Source organism: Bufo bufo, chromosome 5 (genome assembly GCF_905171765.1).
Source record: "Bufo bufo chromosome 5, aBufBuf1.1, whole genome shotgun sequence".
NCBI lineage: Eukaryota > Metazoa > Chordata > Amphibia > Anura > Bufonidae > Bufo > Bufo bufo.
In genome coordinates this window covers 80,908,911-80,934,774 of record NC_053393.1, presented here as the reverse complement: position 1 = coordinate 80,934,774, position 25,864 = coordinate 80,908,911, and positions in this window count along the sequence as shown.

Here is a 25,864-nt window from a genome sequence, read left to right as displayed (position 1 = left end):
ATCATGTATGATCTACCTCTAGTCATCCACTCTATCCTATTCGCCTTCGAGGGGTCAGAGCAAAACGAAGCCTCAGCTTCCCTACATTTTGCGTGTGAATCCAACTCCTGGTGCACAGAATCCTTTTTGACATAGGAAATAGAGGACTTTAAGCAACCTCTCAGGTAGGCTTTTAAGGTGTCCCAGAGAATCAAATCATCCGTCTCTTCACCCTGCATTTCTAGAAATACATGTAGTTGATCAGGGACTCTATCATTAGGGGTCATCAGAGAGAGCCAGAAGGGATGGATTCTCATCTTACCCCCCCTAGAGGAGGATCCCGACACTCTCAGTCGTGCCAGTACAGGGGCGTGGTCCAAAGGACCCTGCGGTTCATACTGAATATCAACCAGATCAGTGTGGACTGCAGCATTGCCCAGTAAATAATCAATCCTAGATAGCGCGCCTCTAGCGGGTGTAAAACAGGAGTACCCCCTCTGTTGCGGATTCTTAAGTCTCCACATATCCAGCCACCCCATCTCCGCAGCAAGTCTATACAGAGTAGTAACGGGAAAAGATCCGTCCACTCTCGCCCCGGCTGGGTGGTATCTATCTAGGCTCTCCTGCATTACCATATTAAAATCCCCCATACAGAGCAATCGGGCCGTGGGATATTGAGCAGCAAAGCCTAGCATCGTTTGGAGTAAGGAGACATTGGCAGGTGGGAAGGGGGGGGGGGTTATAGAGGTTAATTATAACATAGGGAACATTGTTGATAAATCCATAAGCAAAGGTGTACTGCCCCTCAGGATCTGCTACAGATTGCTGAACCTCCCACTTAAGACTCCTGTGAACAAGTATGGCCACTCCCCTAGAGTGTGAAGTTCCATACGCCTGCAGAGACCACTGCACCCATGGTTTAATGAGTCTACTCCCGGTGTCAGACGTCAAGTGAGTTTCCTGTAGTCCCAGAACGTGAGGGCTATACCTTCTTATATGCAAAAATACAGCTATCCTCTTGTTCGGAGCCCCCAAGCCTCTCACATTCCAGGACATTACGGTTAGGGACCCCATGAAAAAAGCATTAAGTTCCCACCCGGGTATAGCAGAGCCTCAAGGTAAGGAGGGTATAGACCCCCCTGCAACATTACCATTGGCCACTCCCCCTCACCTGAGTAGCAGCCAGCAAATGACCATGCCTTCAACATAAAAATTAACATGTAACGTAGCATGCAGTAAATTAACAACCATTGATACACACCAGTGCAAACATTATCTTGGTTGTTCTGTGGCAGAGTATTCAGGGATAGTAGTTGTTAAGCCCATGCAGGTGGCCGAACGTTCCCTGTATATATAAAGTGAGTGGGCTGCGGGAACAGAGGAATAAAAATGGATGTAAAACATGAACACCAAGCCCCCATTCAAGCTACATCCTTAAACAACACTAACAAGCCGATGGGCTGCAGAGGCCTGGAAGCAAAGTGTCCCACATTGTACTAAAAAAAAATATGCATATGTACAGTGGCAAGGCTCCCACATGGCACCTCGCGGTGCTTGTATATACTTGTGCTGTTGGCCAGAGCAACAGAATTAGCGCCGTCTAGGGCGCCAGAGATCCAGTCCTCTGCTTCCTTAGGGTCAGTGAAAAAGACTGACCGGTCGCCGGCTATCACGCAAAGGCGCGCTCGGTAGGCCATTGAATACTGCAAATTCAGTTCACGAAGGCGCCTCTTGGCCGAGATGAAGGTGGCCCTCTTCTTTTGCAAATCCGCAGAAAAGTCAGGGAACAGTGATACATTCGCGTTGTCATGCGTAATCACCCCCTTGCTCCTTGCTTGGCTAAGTATAAGGTCCCGGTCCTTCCAGTTGAGTAAGCAGGCTAGTAAAGATCGCGGCGGGGCTCCTGGGGGAAGTGGTCTGGCAGGGACCCTGTGTGCTCTTTCAACTGCATACGCTGTGGAAAATGCGGCATCAGGAAATTGGGCTTTGAACCACTGCTCCAGGAAGTTGGCAGGGTCCCGGCCCTCTGCTCTCTCAGGGATGCCTAGGATCCTCACGTTGTTGCGCCGGGCTTCCTGCAGTCTCGAATCAAGTGGTCTGGTAGAGTCCTCAAGAGCTGAGACACGGTCCTCCGTCTGTCTCACTCCCTCCCTCAGCTGCTTTACATTCTGCCACAGCAGTCCCAGGTCTACCCGCACCTCTTCAATTTTACAGGTAAGTGAGGACTGGCAGGAGGAAATCGCTGTCAGGAGCTGTTCTGATACCGCTTTCAGGGTGATTTCAGGCTCTCCAGCATCCTCCGGTTCCACACGCTGTGCGGCTTGACCGCGCGTGACTGCTGCACGTGGAGTGGCGGGAGCTGTGGCGCCATGTTGATTTTCCTGCCAGGCATACTCTTTAAGTTTGTCAGGGCGGTTTGCGCGTTGCTGGGGCCCATTTCGTGCTGTCTAGGCTTCCTCCTTCTCCTCTGCACTTGCCACTCGGAGTTTGGAGTAGGCAGCTTGGCAGGATTAGTCAGGATTCTGTACAGGGAACGGAGCAGCTCTTAAGTGCGTGCGCTCATGTCGGCAGTTAGCCACGCCCCCCCCTGTTTTGTTTTTTTTTACTCCCAAAAAAAGGTGAACTTAGTAAATGTGCCCCAATGAGATCCGGTCAGCAGCACCCAGAGCAGGGGCAGGAGGACGAAACAGAGTACAATGAACTAAGCTACACACAGGACAGACAAACACATGGTGATTGGAACAGTGGACACAACCTGCCAGAGTAACGCATATCTATACACAGAAGAGAGTTTAATGTTGTACCTGTGGCCTGGTGCCTGAGGAGGGACCAAAAGCCCCCTGTCACATAAATTGACAGAAGTACTATGAGGGTGCCTTCACACATGACAGATTTGACTGCAGAAATTTCTGCGACAAAAAAAAAAATATTGAATTCATTTGAATACGGCGTGTAGAAATCCATGTGCTTGCTACCAATCTTCATTTATAAAATTTCTGTAACAAAAGCCGCTGTGTGTGAAGGTACCCTAAGGCCTCATGCACACGACCATAGTTTTGGTCCACATCCGATCCGCATATTTTGCAGATTGGATGTAGACCCATTAATTTCAATGGGGCTGCAAAAGATGCGTACAGCACACCGTGTGCTGTCCTCATCCATATTTCCATTCCACGGCCCCTCAAAAAAAAAAAAATAGAACATGTGTGAGATTGAGAAATCGTTCTTAACGTTTGAATTCTATTTATGTGGACTAAGTTAACAAGACTGATATACTGCTGGATTTCAATATTCATGAGAGGTGGGGTTAACAAGCTGAAGAAGGAGCAGGAAGGAGCTTGGCAGAAATCTTGTGGAAAGACACAGAGAGGCTGGAGAACAGCATCGGGTGGCATCCAGGCGTCAGTGTGTCCTGGAGTCGCCAGAGTTGAAGCTGAATGCGACTAATCGCTGTCCTATATCCAGATATCGTCCAGAAAAGAGAGGATCGTTTCCCGGAAGGCTGATAGAGCTGTGGAACAGAGCTACATACCCTGCATGGCCTCCTGTTTGCTGGAGAGACTTGTAGTTTGGTTTAAAGTCAACATCGGATAAAGAGCAGACCCGGGTCGGTAAGAACGTGCACGCACCAAGTACAGATTGACGCCTAAAGACGACAGTAAGCCTGTAGTTAGGGGATTCTGTCTTGCATCAGGCTAAAAGTGTTTGCCATGTTTTTCTGCAAGGAATCCGTTGCCTTAAAGGGACACTGCGCAACTGAACGCGACACTATTGTTCACGAACTCAATTCACCCAGTTGTTTCATTCAAGAATATTATAGAGCTTTATATCTGTAATAAGGTTGTAAGCTGCTGAGTTACACTGCAGGCGAGATCATATGCTGCATCACACACAATTATTCTCGTTTCCTAGGGTAATAATAGGTACAAGAGGCAGTGTTAATTGTGCTCGCCAGTAGGTAAATTGTCGCAAGTGTTTTCCCGGCTACCACTCGAGGGCGCCGTGCTGTGTAACTCAGGGGTCTCAGCCTACGGGCAGAGGGGATGTAACTTTATGCTATGTTCACTGCATTTGGAGCTGTGATGTAATATCCTGTTTAATACCACTATTCAATAAAGTTTATGTTTTTATAAAAGCTGGTGTCCCCGGTTCACGGTACCGGATCAGGACCCAGCTCACGGTGCGCCTGCGCATGGCCAGCTTGCCCCCAACGCCATGTCCGCACCAGTAGGATACATCCCAGTGGGGGCGCTGTTGCGTCATCTGCCAAAATTTGCCGGTAAAAACATGACATTGCAGGACAGGAATGAGAGGGTGCGAAGTGCGGTTAAAATGTGTAACTTGACCCCCGAGCTGCGAGCCAAAGTATCATTGGGGGATCTAGAGGGTGACGTTAGACGGACCGTGATGGTGAGGCCCAAACCCCAGAGAGACACTCTAGAGAAGATATTCTCCCGACTAGAGAGAGCCCAAGGGGGGCGTGCCAAAATAGTGCAGTTGCGGGCTCACTTCTTCAACCGACCACAGCTAGAGGGCGAGACCCTAATGCAGTACTCCAATGCACTACAGGAGACGCTCAATGAAATACAGCGGAGGGACCCAGGGGCCATTGGAGCCTTCCGGGAGGTGGACCGGCTACTAAGAGACCAGTTCATAGTAGGGATCTCCAACAAGTTCCTACAGGACAAGCTGCAAGAGATGACCCGGACGGCGGCTGACATGACATTCTACAGTGTCTACCAAGCTGCCATGGAGAGGGAGGAAGAGCACGTACATGTGACGGCGAGAGTAGTGAATAGCACTCACGCTACAAGGGATCGGCCGGGGTCTGAAGAATCTGAATCTTTAAAGGATCTGGTCCAGGCCCGAGCCGGTCTGAAACAAATGCGGTCACCGGGAGTAGGCAGTTCCCAGAACAGCCGCCGGGGGCCTTCATCGGGCTGTTCTCGGAACTGCCTACTCCTGCTGACCGCATTTGTTTCAGACCGGCTTGCGGCGCAGGCACAGGTAAGGGCTTACCTGTGCCTCGCCGGACTTGTGAGAAAAGATGGCAGCCCGCATATGTTCGTGGGCGAACAATGCGAACTGGCCATCACTGTGCAGGGCATTAGACCCTCACTGATTGGATATTGATCCTGAGAATAGATCATCAATATTAAGAGCCGAACTCAGGTTCGGTTCCAAGGTACCACTTGGAACCGAACCCGAGTTCGGGAAATGTTTTTTTACAGTATAAACTGTCATATATCTTCTATATGGAAAAGAATCTTCATATAAAAGAGAGGATAAAAAAAAATATAAAAATATATTATCCTTCAGGCGGACATAAAAAATGCCTCTAAGTTCTTTTTATCAAGTATCTTAATTTGATTTGTGCAAGCAGTGAAACAAAGGAACATTGTATATGCAAAATATATAATCGTTTATTATAAAAACAAAGAATATAAAACAATACAACTGCAAAACAAATGATGAAGTTACAACGTAACATCCAAAATGTACCACACGGTGGTGTTCACACACCCCTATCTGATCAGCACAGTATGATTTATTGATTCATGACAACCAGTGTCATACTTTTAACAAACGGACTCATGTACCAAGAGAAACTTAGGATCTTCTGTTATCAAACAGGCTATAACAATAAAACACGGATTTACAGGAAAATTAACTGTTATCCCTTGACTCTGTTTTCCTATGACCGATCAAAAATATATGATATTAATATGATAAAATATTCAGCTCGGCAATCAGACTAAGGAAAATAACTTCCCAAGGATTTGGTCCTCTTTTCAAATAATGTCAGATCTTCCATTAACAATATGCATTTTTGCTAAGAGAATAATCAGCATTATAGAGGCACCTAACACTATATATTCCCACAATATGGGAACTCTTGGCTATATACCGAGAGAAATATCTTATTAATATCATGAGTAGTAGGCAAAATATACGTTACCGGGTCAAAGGTAGACAGAGTTCAGATGGGACCAGTTCTGAGGAACTTTCCTAGTAATCCAAAAAGAATAATCCAAGTTTCTTCTGGTAAAGTTTTTCTTTTTGATTGAATGAATGGATGGATCAATGGATATATGGATCTTTTTCTCTAGCTTTCTTTTTTTCTCTTGCTACCCTCATGCTACCCTGCACACGAGTAATTATTCCCCCCCTTATCTAAGAATCATCCCCTTTAGATTATGGATTCCCAATCAGGTAGGGTGGGTGTATTCGCATGCTAATAACATCATGATGTTATCTCAACTCCTAATATGGTATTAGAACAAATAATGAAATAATATAATGTTGTCCATCTGCCTCCAGATGGCACTGCGGTACTGTAGGTGAACATCCCAACTTTTAAGCATTAAAATTAAATATCTAATAATATGTTTATATGACCTTTGTTGACCTATCTTACCATAAATCACTGAGGAAGGTCTTTTCCTTACACTTCTAATTACCTATATCCTGGACTTGTTGGAGTTGACTGTCTTCTCCTATCTTTTTGAAATATAGGTTGAGCGACTTTGATGCTTGGCATCGGAACTTGTACATTTCATTTATCTACATCCATGAATAACTATTATTTTGAAATGGCGTTTACTTCTCCCAGAAACCCAATTAACATAACTTATTTGTTTCTGTACCTTCTAAATGGTAAACACATGGTATGACATATATATAAATCGATACATTGTTACACATAGATAACACATTACATGAATTATTGATTAACATATGTTGTAAACTAAATATACCATGCAAAGATATATATAATATAATTATGAATATATAAATTGAAGCTCATACAGCAGGTGTGTGATACGGACATGAGTCCTTATCAAGTAACCTTGTTCCCTCCAGACAGACATGTTTTAGGGAGTTGACTTACTCCTTAACAGATGGTCTCATATCTTTAGCACTAACTTTTAAATACAATGTCCATTTATGTTCCCAATTATTATATATTTTTTTTATATAGACTGAACTTGCCATGAACTCATCTTGGCCTCCTCAGCCACATAATATAACTTTGGTTCAGGCTGATCTTATTCTTAAAGGCAATGAGATGAGCATTCATTTTGATTATAATGTCATTAGATAATATTGTATACGTATGAAAATGCACAACAAAACCAATTTCTGAAGTTATTATGCGAAATCTCGCCAGACTAAGCAAAGTAATAACTTCAGCTCACCAGAGCCAATACATTCTAATACTGTACGCTCCGTACAGTATTGAAACTAAGTTTTATGCAAATCGACTTCGGATGTTTCATCCGAAATCGATTAGCTCATCCCTAGAAACAATGTAATAACTTGTCTTTGCTAATGTGAATGCACGTTCTAGAAAAATTTATGCTGACTTTTTGCCATTAAGGCCAAGTTCACACTTCAGTTATTTGGTCAGTTATTTCCATCAGTGATTGTGAGCCAAACCAGGTGCTGGTCAAAAACACAGAACAGATGCAGGTCTTTCCATTATACCTTATGTCTGTGTAGATTTCACTACTGGTTTTGGCTCACAGCAAATGGTGGAAATAAATGATTAAATAATTGAAGTGTGAACTTGGCCTAAAAGAGACATAAAACCACTTTTGTTCTTTTTCCATACTGAATGTTTTGACATTTTTGAGTGGTAAATGGTGTTAATGGTGTATTTTTCCCTACAGAGAGGGAAAGGGAAAAACAACTGAAAAAAAACACCATTGCTTCAACAAGCTGCATAAAAAAAAAATGCCAGACACTAAAAATACTGGTAGCCAAAAGACACTTGTGTGTCCTGCGTTTCACATTTCCGATAGATTTTAGATAATGTGCACCAACGAAGCTGGTGATTGGCTGCAGCGGTCACATGCATGTACGGTACCTCATCACCTCAGGGACTGTAAGAGACCTCCAGATAAACAGGGATTGAACACTTTTTACCAACTTTCCTGGTAGACAATTTTTAAAAAAATCCCAGATAACCCAAGGCTTTCTGCCATAGTGTTTTTTTGTGTTTTGTTTTTATAGTTCATTAACTGTTATCCTATTACACCCTGCCTTTGTCAGGGTGTAATTGAAGCATCGCAATGAAAGCATTTCCATGATAACTGCTCAGTACCTCACAATCTTGGGGTAAGTGATCGCTTGATTAGGTGATCGGGGGACGGAGGGAGCATCCTAAACACTCATTCTGCTCAGAGTTATCATCGATCCCGGCCACTGCAGGCGGGTGTTTGCTCTGTGACCCCAGAGCCTGCTCCATACACCCCTTTGGTAAACTTAGCAGCCTTCCATTCTGGCAAATGAAAGGGTACTGAGCAGAGGACTCCTCTCTTTTATAATAAGGCATATGAAAACGGGATGTTGGTGGGGACATAGTTGTAGGGGATGCAGACACTAACTTACCTACCATGGTAGCAGACTACACTACTGCCTGGCGCTGAAATGTTTCTCCTCTTCCTGACATAGATTCACTGCATTTTCCTCCAGGCACCAATAGGGGAGCTCAGTGCATAGAGATTTTACAGCTTCCATTGAGTTAAATGGTAACCGTTTTAATTCCTATTCAGTGAGCTCTCCCTAGTGCTGGCGGACAGTGTTATTATCAGCTTTGTGAAGATACATAGCGCTACATATATGGAAATTTATTGGTGCATTTATGCCAGTTGTCTGGTTTAAATACATTGCGAAAAAAGCACCTGTTACACTTTTTCCCACGAAAAAATGACAAATAATGCGAGTAAGCTTCCGCTTGCACACGAACGATACGGATTAGGTCCGGATGTGTTCAGGGTGCGTTCAGGAAAACTCGCACCATTTCGCAAGCAAGTTCAGTCAGTTTTGTCTGCGATTGCGTTCAGTGGTTCTGTTTTTTCTCGAAGGTGAAATGCGCATTGTTACGTTTTTCACGCGCGTGATAAAAAACTGAAGGTTCACAAACAACATCTCTTAGCAACCATCAGTGAAAAACGCATCGCATCCGCACTTGTTTGCGGATGAGATATATTTCTCACGCAGCCCTATTCACTTCTATTCGGCCAGGGCTGCAGAATATAGAACATGTTGCAATTTTCACGCAATGCACAAGTGATGCGTGAAAAAGAACGCTCATGTACACAGACCCATTGAAATGAATGGCTCCGGATTCAGTGCGGGTGCAATGCGTTAGCATCACGCATAGTGCCCACTCGGAAAACTCGCTCGTGTGAAAGGGGCCTAAGATAGAGCATAATATTTTTTTATAATTAACAAAAATTCCTCCACTTAAAAAATAATTGTAAATTTGTCAGAAATCACGTTTTGCCATAGGGATCTAAAAGATTTGTTTTTAGGCGTTTATGCAGCCAAAATACTGTGCAGGGCTGTGCTGGGAGGGTTGCAATGCCAACCAGTGAAGCCCCTGCTGGTCGATCTATCAGTGAGGCTGTGAGCCGAGCCAGTCAGTTTCCTAGTTCAATGTCCAATCCCAGAGCTAGGGGAGATTTAAAGGGGTTGTCCAGCCATTAATATGGATGATCTATCATCAGGATAAGTCATCAATATCAGATTGGTGGAGGTCCGACACCCGGCACCCCCGCCGATCAGCTGTTTGAAGAGGAGGCGGCACTCCATGCGAGCGCCGCTTACTGTTCATTATACTACATGTTGTCTCCTGTCAATTGTCGGCAAAGTGTAATTATCACTTGAATGGAGGGGGTACTTGTATTACACTGCACTTCTGAAAAGAAGTGCAGGATAATAAACAGGAAGCAGTACTACACTTCGCCACCTCCACTTCAAAAAGCTGATCGGCGGGGGTGCCCGAGGTGTCGGACCTCCGCCAATCTGACATTAATGACCTATCCCGATGATAGGTCTTCAGTATTAATGGCTGGACAAGCCATTAAGTCTGCTACTCTGTTTTGCCAGTTGCCTGTGATTTTGTGATCCTGGTTTGTGCTACTTATTACTACTGCATCTGAATTCTTGGTAATCTGACTGTGGCCTGTTTTCTGGATTAACCTCTCGTCTGCTGAATTGGCCTCTGAGTTTCCTGGCATTCTGACTGTGCTTCATTCTGGATCAATCACTGGTCCGCTGTTTTGGCACTATCTGTATCTCCTGGTTCTGTCCCTGCTTGTCTATTACTTTTTGAATCCAGGTCATTCTGGCAGGCTTGCTTCTAGTGAGCACACATCAGTTTTCTGCTACCCTACTCTGCAAACATAATCTGGTTACCTAACAGCCAAGTACATCCAGCCTTGCAACAGGCTCTGATGAACTTAGAGGTAGCCTTGCCTTTCTACCACCTACAGCGATTAAGGAAGCTGGGAGCAGATTCTTAGTTTACTGGCTGTGGTTCCAGATGGTGACCATAGTATTTCTTCACATTTGTGTATCATTGATGCAGGTGTATCATGGTCCTGGTGTCTGAGAGGCCTGAAGACTAGGGTTGAGCGAACCGAGTGTAAAGTTCGGGTTCGTACCGAACTTTAGGATTTTTGGATCCCGAACATTTCAGTAAAAGTTCGGGTTCGGTGTTCGGCGCTTTCTTGGCGCTTTTTGAAAGGCTGCAGAGCAGCCAATCAACAAGCGTTTAACTGTGTGCCCTTAGAAGCCATCACAGCCATGCCTACTAATGGCATGGCTGTGATTGGCCAGTGTAGCATGTGACCCAGCCTCTATATAAGCTGGAGTCACGTAGTGGCGGCGGGCAGCGGCGACGGTTATTTTATGCAAGCTCAGCACTGCATCTGAGCTTTTGTGACATTGAAATCCAAGCTTGAAAAACAGCACTAATAATCTGGTTGTAAAAAAAAAATCACCTTTTTTGGCAATATACATCTGGTGCATTTGCAGGATTAGTCAGTGTGCAATTTAAGCTAGAAATCAAGCCATAATTTTCTGGGTTTTTAAAAACACACTTTTTTGCCAAAATACACAATTTTTCTGGCCTTGCAGCATCAAGACATTTGAAATTCCAGGGTTATATACTGCTGTCATATTCAGTTATTAATCAAATACCTATTTTTGGCACAAATCTTTAATTGCAGCCTAGTGTGGGTCAGGGCGTGTGCAAAATACACAATTTTTTAGGCCTTGCAGCATCAAAACTTTTGAAAATCCAGGGTTATATTGTCACGCTGGGGAGTGGGGGAAACCCCCCACCGTACAATGTCAGGTATAATGGGGAAGCAGCTAGGCCAGGATACCGGAATCAGGGAGCAGGTTACCTCCTAAAGAGTCCCTAATCCTCACCCCAACTCCTCACTGTATGATCGGACCTGGATGGTAGGATGGCTCATACCCAGGAACCTGAGTCGCCCTGATAATCCCTCACATGGGAGCAGGGGAGAGACGACCTGTTCTTCCACGACTCGGATGAACAGGAGTCTCAACCGGCCTAGTTGCAGAGAAATGCCAAGTGGAACAGCAGGTAAGTTTCCAGTGGCGGGGATAACCACTGAACCTAGAACCCAGGAAGGCATGGTAACTTACCCCTGGCAGCTGCTGGACGGCACAACAGAAGACCACACCAAGGTAAACTGGAACCCATAAAAACATACTGCAATCCAAACACCAAACAGATGCAGTATGTACTGACACACAGGAACCAGCACTCCAACAACAGCTCACAGACTTGACATTTGGTTCACCCCTCCGGGAAACCATAAGACCTCCTTCCGGAGGCCACGACAGACAAACAGGGGAACATCTAGCATCGATGCCGGACAGAATAATACACCAAACACTGACCAGACACAGAACAACAACTAGACGAACAACCACCCCAGAACATATACCCACACCAAACATAACCACAGGTAAGGTAGGGAAAATGGAGGAGACATAAGGAAGACATCGCTGGAGACATCGATGTCCCACTAGGTGGCCCTCACACAGGAAGATGGAACATCCAGACAAGGAGCATAACTCCAGCACACACCAAGGCTGGAGTACAACTGACTCCTGGCCAAAGGCCACAGGTATAAGAAGCACCTAGTGGCCACACCCAATCAGGGGGTTAACCCTTACAGCACCAGACAGGAGAAGGCTACAACTTAAAGGGGAAGTGCACACACCAGCCACCATGTTGCCACCGGCAATAGCATGCGTGGCAACCATGTCACGGCGCACACAGCCAAAGCCAAGACACTGCCACCACATGCCATAACAGCAACATGTTGCCACCGACAACCGCAAGCATAGCACAAGTGTCACGGCGCACACAGCAAAGGATGTGACATATATACTGCTGTCATATTCAGTTATTAAACAAATACCCATTTTTTGCACAAATCTTTAATTGCAGCCTAGTGTGGGTCAGGGCGTGTGAGATACACCCTTTATATATTTGGGTTATATTCAGTTATTTGAAATACAGCCATTTAGTTCACGAATCTTTAATTGCGGCCTAGTGTGGGTCAGGGCATGTGAGATACACCCTAAATACAGAGGTTCTATTCAGGTATTTGAAATGCAGCCATTTTGGGCACAAATCTTTAATTGCGGCCTAGTGTGGATCAGGGCATGTGAGATACACCCTGTATATACAGGGGTTATATTCTTCTATTAATAAAATACCCTTTTTTGGGCAAAATACACAATTGTTACGCCCTTGCAGTATCAAGACGTTTGAAATTCCATGGTTATATACTGCTGTCATATTCAGTTATTAAACAAAATATTTGGCAGCCTTTCCTGCAGATGTCATTGTGAGATACACCCTTTATATATTTGGGTTATATTCAGTTATTTGAAATACAGCCATTTTGTGCACAAATCTTTAATTGCTGGCATAGTGTGGGTCAGGGCGTGTGATATACACCCTTTAAATACAGGGGTTATATTCAGTTAATTGAAATACAGCCATTTTGGGCATAAATCTTTAATTGCAGCCTAGTGTGTGTCAGGGCGTGTGAGATACACCCTTTATATACAGGGGTTATATTCAGTTATTTGAAATACAGCCATTTTGGCCATAAATCTTGATTTCAGTCTAGTGTGGGTCAGGGCGTGTGAGATACACCCTTTATATACAGGGGTTATATTCAGTTATTTGAAATACAGCCATTTTGGGCACAAATCTTTAATTGCAGCCTATTGTGGGTCAGGGCGTGGGAGATACACCCTTTATATACAGGGGTTATATTCAGTTATTTGAAATACAGCCATTTTGGGCACAAATCTTTAATTGCAGCCTAGTGTGGGTCAGGGCGTGGGAGATACACCCTTCAAATACAGGGGTTATATTCAGTTATTTGAAATACAGCCATTTTGGGCACAAATGTTTAATTGTGGCCTAGTGTGGGTCAGGGTGTGTGACATACACCCTTTAAATACAGGGGTTATATTCAGTTATTTGAAGTACAGCCATTTTGGGCACAAATGTTTAATTGCGGCCTAGTGTGGGTCAGGGCGTGTGACATACACCCTTTAAATACAGGGGTTATATTTAGTTAATTGAAATACAGCCATTTTGGGCATAAATCTTTAATTGCAGCCTAGTGTGGGTCAGGGCGTGTGAGATACACCCTTTATATACAGGGGTTATATTCAATTATTTAAAATACAGCCATTTTGGCCATAAATCTTTAATTTCAGTCTAGTGTGGGTCAGGGCGTGTGAGATACACCCTTTATATACAGGGGTTATATTCAGTTATTTGAAATACAGCCATTTTGGCCACAAATCTTTAATTGCAGCCTAGTGTGGGTCAGGGCGTGGGAGATACACCCTTCAAATACAGGGGTTATATTCAGTTATTTGAAATACAGCCATTTTGGGCACAAATGTTTAATTGTGGCCTAGTGTGGGTCAGGGTGTGTGACATACACCCTTCAAATACAGGGGTTATATTCAGTTATTTCAAATACAGCCATTTTGGGCACAAATGTTTAATTGTGGCCTAGTGTGGGTCAGGGTGTGTGACATACGCCCTTTAAATACAGGGGTTATATTCAGTTATTTCAAGTACAGCCATTTTGGGCACAAATGTTTAATTGCGGCCTAGTGTGGGTCAGGGCGTGTGACATACACCCTTTAAATACAGGGGTTATATTTAGTTAATTGAAATACAGCCATTTTGGGCATCAATTTTTAATTTCAGTCTAGTGTGGGTCAGGGCGTGTGAGATACACCCTTTATATACAGGGGTTATATTCAGTTATTTGAAATACAGCCATTTTGGGCACAAATCTTTAATTGCAGCCTAGTGTGGGTCAGGGCGTGGGAGATACACCCTTCAAATACAGGGGTTATATTCAGTTATTTGAAGTACAGCCATTTTGGGCACAAATGTTTAATTGCGGCCTAGTGTGGGTCAGGGCATGTGACATACACCCTTTAAATACAGGGGTTATATTCAGTTATTTTAAATACAGTCATTTTGGGCTAAAATCTTTAATTGCGGCCTAGTGTGGGTCAGGGCGTGTGAGATACACCCTTTATATACAGGGGTTATATTCAGTTATTTGAAATACAGCTATTTTGGGCACAAATCTTTAATTGCGGCCTAGTTTGGGTCAGGGCGTGTGAGATACACCCTTTATATACAGGGGTTATATTCACTTATTTGAAATACAGCCATTCTGGGCATAAATCTTTAATTGCGGCCTAGTGTGGGTCAGGGCGTGTGAGATACACCCTTTATATACAGGGGTTATATTCAGTTATTTGAAATACAGCCATTTTGGGCATAAATCTTTAATTGCGGCCTAGTCTGGATCAGGGCGTGTGAGATACACCCTTTATTTACAGGGGTTCTATTCAGGTATTTGAAATACAGCCATTTTGGGCAAACAAATTTAATTGAGGCCTAGTCTGGTTCAGGTTGTGTGTGCAAACGCCAGGTACACAATTGTCCAGCTAGGGCACAGTTCTGCAGGATGACAAGGTGGAGGATGAGGAAGAGGAGATGGAGAAGGAGGAACCATGTTCACAGCAGGGTGGCACCCAGACCAGCTCATGGCCATGACTGGTGCGTGGCTGGGGGGATACAGAGGACACAGACTATACACATGAGCGATTACATGCTGCAGTGTCTCCGCAACGACCGCCGAGTTGCCCATATTCTAACTTGTGCTGATTACTGGGTAGCCACGCTGCTGGATCCCCGTTACAAGGACAACGTACCATCCTTAATTCCATCAATGGAGCGTGATCGTAAGATGCGCGAGTACAAGCACACGCTGGTAGCCTCGCTGCTGGTGGCATTCCCACCTGACAGCGGGGGCACAGTGGAAGCACAAGGCGAAGGCAGAGGAAGAGGTCGCCAACGCAGCTGGGTCACCGCCAGCACCTCAGAAGGCAGGGTTAGCATGGCAGAAATGTGGAAAAGCTTTGTCAGCACGCCTCAACAACAGCTGATATGGAACATCTTAGCAGGAGGCAGCATTTCACCAACATGGTGGAGCAGTATGTGTGCACACGCCTACACGTACTGAATGACGGGTCTGCCCCCTTCAACTTCTGGGTCTCTAAATTGGGCACATGGCCTGAGCTTGCCCTTTACGGCTTGGAGGTGCTGGCCTGCCCTGCAGCCAGTGTATTATCTAAACGTTTGTTTAGCATGGCAGGGGGCGTCATCACAGACAAGCGCAGCCGCCTGTCCACAGCCAATGTGGACAAGCTCGCGTTCATTAAAATGAACCAGGCATGGATCCCACAGGACTTGTCCGCACCTTGTGCAGAATATTTCACACTCTTTTGGAGTGTACCCTAATTTTAAAAAATAAAATTAAAACCAAAAACCAGTGTTGGCTACCTCGTCCTCCTCCACCGCCGCTTTCACCTACACTGCTACGTCCACTGCATCCTCCTCAAACTCCTACTTCATATGGAACTCCACCTCACAAATCCATTTTTTTTTTTTTTTTTTTTGTACGTATTTTATTTTATGTAATTTCACTACTTTGTCAGTTACATTTTCGGGTGAAATTCAAATATTTTTGGGTGTGATGTACCACTGCTATACCTAGTAGACAGGTTAAAAAAAAAATATGTCTTTTACATTTTTGGGTGAAATTCACAAATTTGTGGGTGTAATATACCCCTCCTCTACCTAGTTGACAGCTTAATAAATTTCAATAATTTTTCTTTTACATTTTTGGGTGACAATAAACAATTTTTTTCTGTCATAGACAGGTTAATAAATTTCTGTAATTTTTATGTTACATTCTTGGGTTGACATTTTACAATTTTAGATGTAAATAAACCCCTGCTCTATGCAGAGCAGGGGTTTATTCACGTCTAAAGGTGACAGGGAATACAATTTCAGAAATTCTTCTTTAATTGATGCGCTGCACCTCCTTTCATTCAATGCTTAAACTTTAACAAGTTGTACCACATTTGCGCTTCAATAATGTGTCCCACATTTCCGCTTTACTCTTTTGGCCCACATTTGTGCTTCAATAATGTGTCCCACATTTCCGCTTTACTCTTTTGGCCCACATTTGCGCTTCAATAATGTGTCCCACATTTCCGCTTTACTCTTTTGGCCCACATTTGCGCTTCGATAATGTGTCCCACATTTCCGCTTTACTCTTTTGGCCCACATTTGCACTTCAATAATGTGTCCCACATTTTCGCTTTACTCTTTTGGCCCACATTTGCGCTTCGTGTCCCCTCACTATTATAGGGTTTTCAGGTGTCACACAGTCTTAGGTACGTGGGCATGCAATCGTCTACCATACAGACCCTTGCATGTGCATAGCAGTCAGGGAGAGCTCTTAGGGTTTTATAGGGCTCACCTATAAGCTCCTTAGTTTGGGATCAAGCCAGTCGCTCATTTATTTATATGTTCCAGCTATCTGCTAACTTCATCCGTGACATTATAAACCGAGCCAGTCGCTCGTTTATTTATATGTTCCAGCTATCTGCTAACTTTATCTGTGACATTATAAACCGCCATAACCGTCTTAAGCATGGATCCGGTTTCAGCCTTGATTGACCGCATGCAAGGTCTTTTGCTGGAGGTAGCAGATCTCCGTAAAACTGTGTCTCAGTTTCAGGTGACCAGTTCTGCTGGCGTTCATGGAGTTTGTTCCGAACCTAAGATCTCGCTCCCGGATACGTTCTCCGGGGATAGTGAGAATTTTGTTCGCTTTAGAGAGGCTTGCAAACTCCATTTTTGCCTACTTCCCCATTCCTCTGGTGATGAGGAGCAGAGGGTGGGGATCATCATCTCGCTGCTCAGGGATAACGCTCAGTCTTGGGCCTTTTCGCTGCCGGTGGGGGCATGGCCCCTCCGATCGGTGGATGAATTTTTTGTAGCCCTGGGGCAGATATATGATGACCCGGATCGTATTGCTCTGGCTGAATCTAAACTGCGTCTTTTATGCCAGGGTAAACAGTCCGCAGAGATATATTGTTCTGAATTTCGGAGATGGGCAGCTGATACTGGTTGGAATGATGCTGCACTCCGAAGTCAATTTTGCCATGGTCTTTCGGAAAGCTTGAAAGATGCATTCGCTTTTCATGAGAGACCAGTGTCGTTAGAGTCAGCCATGTCTCTAGTTGTTCATATTGACAGCCGTCTTAGAGAGAGAGAGAGGAGACTACTCTTTCCTGTCATATTCAGCCCAAGGACAGTGGGGCTGTCTCATTCAGTGCGCAGGGGTCTCAGTCTGTATCAATCCCCTCTGAGGAGGAGGCCATGCAGCTGGGTTTGCTTGCCTCTGATAGTAGAGGATTCAGCTCTCAGAGGAGGGTTTGTTTCTGTTGTGGGGGTATAAATCATTTGGCTAATGTTTGCCCCTCTAGGAGATTCATGGAGTTTTCTGAGGGTAAAAAAAACTAAACAAAACAAAAAAAAACCTCTATAAACTTTCCATTTGCTACTATTGGCAAGGTTGATGCGGAAATTAAAGGTTTGCCGTTTGCTTGTAGTTCCCGTTTTCTCCTACCTGCCAGGGTGGCGCTAGACAGCAAGAACATTGTTTGTGAGCTTTTTGTAGATAGTGGAGCAGCTGTAAATCTCATTGATAATCAATTTGCAACAACGCATGGTTTCCAGGTATGCACTTTGGAAAAGGATATACCTGTTTTTGCTATCAATTCCGCTCCACTTTCTCAAAGATCCTTAAAGGGCATAGTTCACAATATCCGTTTGACTGTGGGTGACACGCATGTTGAGGATATGTCATGTTTCGTCCTAAGCGGATTACCTACTCCTCTAGTGTTGGGGCTACCCTGGCTCACTAAACATAACCCCACCATTGATTGGAAAGCAAGACAAATAAATGGTTTGAGTGAGTTATGCAGAGAGAATTGCCTCACGGCGTCTCTTTCAGAGGTTTCTACCAAGACTGTGCCATCTTTTCTCTCTGAATTTTCGGATGTGTTTTCCGAGAGTGGTGTCCAGGAGTTGCCACTCACCGGGAGTACGACTGCCCTATTAATCTCATCCTAAGCGCCAAGCTGCCAAAATCACGACTATACAATCTCTCCCAACCTGAAAGAGTCGCTATTGGTACTTATATCTCTGAGAGCCTGAGAAAGGGACACATCCAACCCTCGAAGTCACTCATCGGGACCACCTATGTCAGGTCTTGCTGATTCTGCGGGAGAATAAATTATACGCTGAACTGGAAAAATGTGTGTTTGTGGTTCCGGAGATTCAATTTCTCGGTTTTCTTCTCTCCGCTTCTGGTTTTCGGATGGACCCTGAGAAGGTCCGCGCTGTGCTTGATTGTGAGGTTCCTGAGAATCAGAAGGCGCTGATGCGGTTTTTGGGTTTTGCCAATTATTACAGAACATTCATTTTGAATTATTCCTCTGTTGTTAAGCCACTCACTGATATGACTAAAAAGGGGGTGGATTTTTCCTCGTGGTCGGTAGATGCGCTTAAAGCCTTTTCTAGTATTAAAGAGGAAGGAAACTATCCTCTGCAGAGAGAAATTACGATGTGGGAGATAGGGAGTTGTTGGCCATCAAATTAGCTTTTGAGGAATGGCGCCTGACACCCTATTACCGTGTTTACCGACCATAAGAATCTGGCCTACTTGGAATCGGCCAAGCGTCTGAACCCGAGACAGGCTAGATGGTCTTTGTTCTTTTCTAGGTTTAATTTTGTTGTTACGTTCCGCCCTGGGGTTAAAAATGTGAAGGCGGATGCCCTGTCACGTTGTTTTCCGGGAGGGGGGAACTTTTAAGACCCGGGTCCCATTTTGGCTGAAGGGGTGGTCGTCTCTGCTCTTTATCCTGATTTGGAGGCAGAGGTTCAGGCAGCCCAGGCAGAGGCTCCTGAACTTTGTCCTCCTGGGAGGTTGTTTGTGCCTCTCGCTTTACGACACAAGGTATTTAAGGAGCACCACGATACTGTCCTTGCTGGGCACCCGGGGAGTAGAGCCACAGTGGATCTCATTGCTCGGAGATTCTGGTGGCCGGCTCTTCATAAGACGGTTGAGGGTTTTGTGGCAGCCTGCGAGACCTGCGCTCATGCCAAGGTCCCTCATTCACGGCCATCGAGTTCTCTCCTCCCGTTACCCATTCCTTCCCGTTCTTGGACGCATCTGTCCATGGACTTCATTATGGACCTGCCTCGTTCCTCGAGGAAGACTGTGATTCTGGTGGTAGTGGACCGTTTTAGCAAAATGGCACATTTCATTCCCTTTCCTTGGTTACCCAATGCTAAGACGCTGGCGCAAGCCTTTGTTGATCATATTGTTAAATTGCATGGCATTCCTTCAGACATCGTTTCTGATAGGGGCACGCAATTTGTTTCCAGATTCTGGAAGGCCTTCTGTTCTCGCTTGGGGGTTCAGTTGTCGTTCTCTTCTGCTTTTCACCCGCAGTCGAATGGTCAGACCGAACGCGTCAATCAGAATCTGGAGACATATCTATGCTGTTTTGTGGCAGAGAATCAGGAGGATTGGTATTCTTTTTTGTCCCTTGCTGAGTTTGCTTTAAATAACCGTCGCCAGGAGTCCTTTGATAAGTCACCATTTTTTGGTGCATATGGGTTTCATCCGCAGTTTGGGACATTCTCTGGAGAGGGGTCTTCTGGTTTACCTGATGAGGAGAGATTTTCCTCGTCTTTGTCATTTATTTGGCAAAAGATTCAGGGTAATCTGAAGAGGATGAGTGAGAGATATAAGCGTGTGGCGGATAAGAGACGTGTGCCTGGTCCAGACCTGAATGTTGGTGATCTGGTGTGGTTGTCTACAAAGAATATCAAACTGAAGGTTCCCTCCTGGAAGTTGGGTCCTAAGTTTATTGGGCCTTACAAGATCTTGTCCGTCATCAATCCCGTTGCCTTCCGTCTTGATCTACCTCAGACTTGGAAGATCCATAATGTTTTTCACAAGTCCCTATTAAAACCTTATGTCCAACCCACTGTACCCTCCTCTTTGCCTCCTCCTCCGATTATTGTTGATGGTAATCTTGAATTTCAGGTCTCTAGGATTGTGGATTCTCGCATTATCCGCGGTTCTCTTCAGTACCTCGTTCATTGGGAGGGTTATGGTCCTGAGGAGAGAATGTGGGTCCCAGTGGCGGACATTAAGGCCACTCGTCTCATCAGGGCTTTCCATAGGTCTCATCCTGAGAAGGTGGGCTCTGAGTGTCCGGAGTCTACCCGTAGAGGGAGGGGTACTGTCACCACCAGTTCTGTGAGAAGGTCTGGCAGACGTTCTTCTCTACCTCTTGTATGATGTTCTTTGGTTTGGTTTCACTTTCTCATCTCCTTTCCTTCTGCCAGGTGTCACTTATTTCGACTTCCTTTATATTCCCTCCCATACTGCCTCACTTTGCGGTTTATACTACTTCCTGGATGAAGTGTTCACTGCTGGAGGCTGCTTCTGCTGTTTGTTCAGATAAGTCTTTTACTTTATTGTGTTTCCTTGCTGGCTTGATTCTAGGTGACCCTGACTCCATCCGTATTAAGTGCAGGGAGCCGGTGGTCGTCTCCCCTCACTATTATAGGGTTTTCAGGTCTTAGGTATGTGGGCATGCAATCGTCTACCATACAGACCCTTGCATGTGCATAGCAGTCAGGGAGAGCTCTTAGGGTTTTATAGGGCTCACCTATAAGCTCCTTAGTTTGGGATCAAGCCAGTAGCTCGTTTATTTATATGTTCCAGCTATCTGCTAACTTCATCCGTGACAACGGCTCAGATTTTCGTTTTGCCTTGATTTGAATATTATGTTTTCTGTTAAGATATTCTGTACTGTATTATTTACTTATTCGAATACTCTGTCTATGTAAAAAATTCTGAGTTTCTTGCTCAACTGTATAATTTGCTGTCTGTGTATTGTACCCATTATGGCATGAGCATTTACTCTAATAAAAACCTATTGAAAGTTAAAATGACTTTTGTGGCCCTATTAGCTAGCATTTGGTGTCCCTAACAGCCTGTCCCTGATCCACACAGCAACCTCTCCCTACACTGGCAAAACACTGAATGTAAAATGGCGGCCAGATCAGGTTTATTTATAAGGTAGGGGGTATGTCCATGTGCTGAAATGTCTCAATTGGTTGTCCTGTACCACCTGATGGATGCGTCATGGGTCAAAGTTCTTCACAATGTAAAATAATATGGCGGGCATGAATTTCTCCATATGTTCGCATGTTCGGCAAATCGCGAACACGCAAAGTTCGCCGCAAAACGACAGCCGGGCGAACCGCAAGGCCATCTCTAGTGGAAAGCACAGAGCACAGCAATGACACTGCTCTCTCTCTCAGAACTTTAAAACACTGTAGAAAATGGCTGCTGTGGAGGTTCTTATATAGTAAGGGGTAGGCAACTTTCCTATTGGTTGGTTGGGATGTTGCTAAGCTCAGACAAAGACATTGCAGCCTTCTCATTGGCCCACAAGCAAGAAGCAGGGAGGGATCATGGGATGAAAAAAAATCTAGAATATTCAAAAATACGAATATATATCACTATATTATAAATATTTGCAAATTCTCAAAGTGCCGATATTCGCGATGAATATTCGCTATTCGAATATTCGCGCCCAACATGCTACTTGCCATTATTGATGGAACAATGAATTCTGAACTATACTAGCAAATTCTAAAAGAAAATGTCCATGAGCTGAGTCTCAAGAACCTGGGTCATGCAGCACGACAACAACCCTAAACAAGCTGTTCTACCAAAGAATGGTCACAGAAGAATAAAGTCAAAGTTTTGGAATGGCCAAGTCAAAGTCCTGACTTAAATCCAATAGAAATGTTGTGAAAGGACCGTAAGTGAGCACATCATGGCAGGAAACCCCCCAACATAACAGAGTTGAAGCAGTTTTGTACAGAAAAATTGGGCAAAATTCCTCCAAGCCGATGTGCAGGACTAATCAACAATTACCGGAAATGTTTGGTTGCAGTTATTGCTGGACAAGGGGGTCACACCAGATACTAAAAGCAAAGGTTCACATACTTAGATTGTGAGCTCCATTGGGGACAGCAAGTGATGATAATGCTTGTAAAGTGCTGCAGAATGTCAGTGCTATATACAGTATGTTGGTAAAATATTAGTTTTGCCACTCACACCCATGTAATATTGAATCATTTTCCTCAATAAATAAATGACCAAGTCTGATAGTATTGACTTATTTGTTTGATTTGATTATTTTTATCTACTTTTAGGATTTGTGTTAAAATCTGATATAGCTCTAGGTCAAATTTATGCAGAAATATAGAAAATTCTGCAGGGTTCACAAGCACCACTGCATATAAAATATTGCTTAAAACAGGACAGTGGAGTTCAATGGAAACAAAGTAAAATGAAAATTTGCTGTGACAAAAACCTTGTACGTTCTATTCTCCATAGTAGAAACATATCAAAAGTTTTGATCGGTGGGGGGTCTGAGTGCTGGGGCCCCCTCAGATCGCTAAAATGAGGAAGAGAATCAGAGAGCCGTCTCTTCTCACTGCTGCTGAGCTCAATAGATGTCTATGGGCCCGTCTCGATTTAGTCTTCTGCAGCGAGGAGAAAACGCGCTAGGGGTCTCAGCACTCAGACCCCAACTGATCCAAACGTTTCTTCATTTTATTATGTCTCTCTGACATATCGAACTATTTTGAAAACTCAATGGCCCATTAATCCCTGAATTCCTTTGCTTTTCTCAGTTGCTTTACTGCATTCACCATAAGTGATGTTTTCTGAGCTCATTTGCAGAGCTTGTAAAAATACACCATAGATTGGTTGCCACAGGCGTCATAACGGACAAGTTCAATGACAATTCAACCCACCTGAAAGAGGAGCGCAAAAAGTATGTCTTTTATGTGTAAAGCTATAGCATATGGGATAATCACACCATTTCTAAGTCTTATTTTAATAATAGAGGGCTATTCAGCAGACAACCAAACCACTTAACTGCGTTCAGTGAAAGGAATGGTGGTAAGCATGTTATTTAGCTATTTCACACGACTTATGCTCGGAAAATGTCAACTTTTATTTACCTGGACACATTGGGATCCATTGTAATCGTTGTCATTGCAATATAATAATGCATAGCTCACAATGATACATAAACCCTATTTGGATCTACTTTGGTACGTTATTATTTCTATTGTGTGGGTAAATCATTATATCATAATGGGCTCTATTACTTTATAACTTATTTTGACGTCAGCTAAATGATGGGCACTGTGGGGATTCGTTCTGGTAGTTAGGATAAGCGGGCGCAGTACAGAGGCAAAATACAAGTTCGTAATTCAAACTTCAGTGTTTATTCACGCATGATGCCAAAAACAAAACGTCACTTTTATAGTGTCGGTGTTACTTCACACCCAATGGCAAATTAATATAACAAAATTCACCTTGGTGGCAGTTCTGCCTCAAAGTCCAAATATAGGCTTTAGGCGGCCCATTCCCCTGACACACGGGTCTAAGCTCTCCAGCCCAGCACAGGCCTCAGATCCCAGCACACAGACATGGCTTCTGATCCCAGCTGCCTATTTAAGAACAGCCAGGTGCTGCCAAAACCTCCACATGCCCGATCCGATGGGACCACCACTGAGAAATGTCACTGCACGGGTGCAGGAACACCACTGCCAGCTGAGAGCGATCCACAAGGTTGTGGGAGAACGCCTGGGACAAGTGGTACACCCTAACCCAAAACCAGTATGGCGGGATGGGTATGCCCTGGTGTCACGGTTATATTGGTGTTTGACCGTGACGCGGTTGCCATGCAGACTGGTTGCTGGTGGCAACGTGTTGTTGGCAGTTTTCATGTGCACTTATCCTTTAAGGTTTGCCTCCCTGCTGTTTGGTGAGCAAGGGGTTAATCTTCTTGCTAGTGGGGATTAAGGTGTTTTCTGGGTGTGGCCGCGGGTTTGTTATATACCTGTGGCTTGCTGGCTGGGTGCAGTTGTACTACAGCCTTGCTTGGTGTTGGAGCTTTGCTCCTTGCCTGGGTGTTTCTGCCCAGTCCTTGAGGACCACCTTATGGAACATAAATTGTCCTCCCTTATGTACCCTCCATGTACCTTTACCCTCACCTTTACCCTACCCTCTACTCCGCACCAGTAGGATACATCCAAGTGGGGGCGCTGTTGCGTCATCTGCTAAAATCTGAAGGTAAAAACATGATGTTGCAGGACAGGACTGAGAGGGTGAGAAGTGCGGTTAAAATGTGTAACTTGACCCCCGAGCTGCGAGCCGAAGTATCATTGGGGGCTCTAGAGGGTGGCGTCAAACGGACCATGATGGTGAGGCCCAAACCCGAGAGAGACACTCTAGAGAAGATATTCTCCCTACTAGAGAGAGCCCAGGGGGGCATGCCAAAATAGTGCAGTTGCGGGCTCACTTCTTCAACCGACCACAGCGAGAGGGCGAGACCCTGATGCAGTACTCCAATGCCCTATAGAAGACGCTCAATGAAATAGAGCGGCGGGACCCAGAGGCCATGGGAGCCTTCCAGGAGGTGGAACGGCTACTAAGAGACTAGTTCATAGTGGGGCTCTCCAACAAGTTCCTATAGGACAAGCTGCAAGAGATTACCCGGACGGCGGATGACATGACATTCTACAGTGTCGACCAAGCTGCCATGGAGAAGGAGGAAGAGCACATACATGTGGCGGTGAGAGTAGTGAATAGCACCCACGCTACAAGGGATCGGCTGGGGTCTGAATAATCCGAATCTTTAAAGGATCTTGTCCAGGCCCTGTGGACAGAATTGAGAGAACTTTGATTGGAAGTGTCCCAGATGAAGGCAGGATTACCCCGGTCTCCGGAAATGTCCCCAACCTTGCTGTTGGGCTTTTCCGGCAGTACGACCATGTGGCCAGAGAGTGCCCAGAACAGGCGGAGTTCGAGCCAATGTTAAACTTTATAGTCAGGAGTTGTAGTCTGCAAAATAGCAACATGAACCGTCATCCCATTGGAGACGTGAAGATGCTGCGAAGGATCCCGGTGAAGATTCCACGCCGACAAGAACAAAGAAAAGCCGAAGAGGAGCTAGAGGACACTGAAACTCCTGAACTTGGTCGATTACCCCTGTTCCAGGACATGGCTCATTCAAGTGGGGTGGCATCCGGGATGTCCATGGTGTGGGGAAGGACGCTGGATGATTGGGAGAGAGAGTCCAAAATGGCTGCCCGGACCTGTGGAAAGTGAAACAATGGGTCCGCACCAAGATCTGGCTTCGGCCAGAAGAGCGGGCTGGTTTGACTCCAGAGGGAAAAAAGATTTTAAGACAGTGGGATAAGCTGACTGTTATCCAGGGCCTCCTGTGCCGGACCATATAGTCAGAGCTGCAGTACCGACAACAGATTGTCACCCCCATGTCATTGGGAGCGGAGGCCGCCCGGGAAGCCCATGAGAGGGGCGCCCATTTCAGGAGCGACAAGGCATTTAAGTGGCTCCAACAGCTGGTATACTGTTCAGGTCTGGCAGACATGGTAGCTGAGACATGTCTTAAGTGTACTGAACAGAAAGCTCCTGTCAAGCCCATCCGGACATCAGCGCCACCA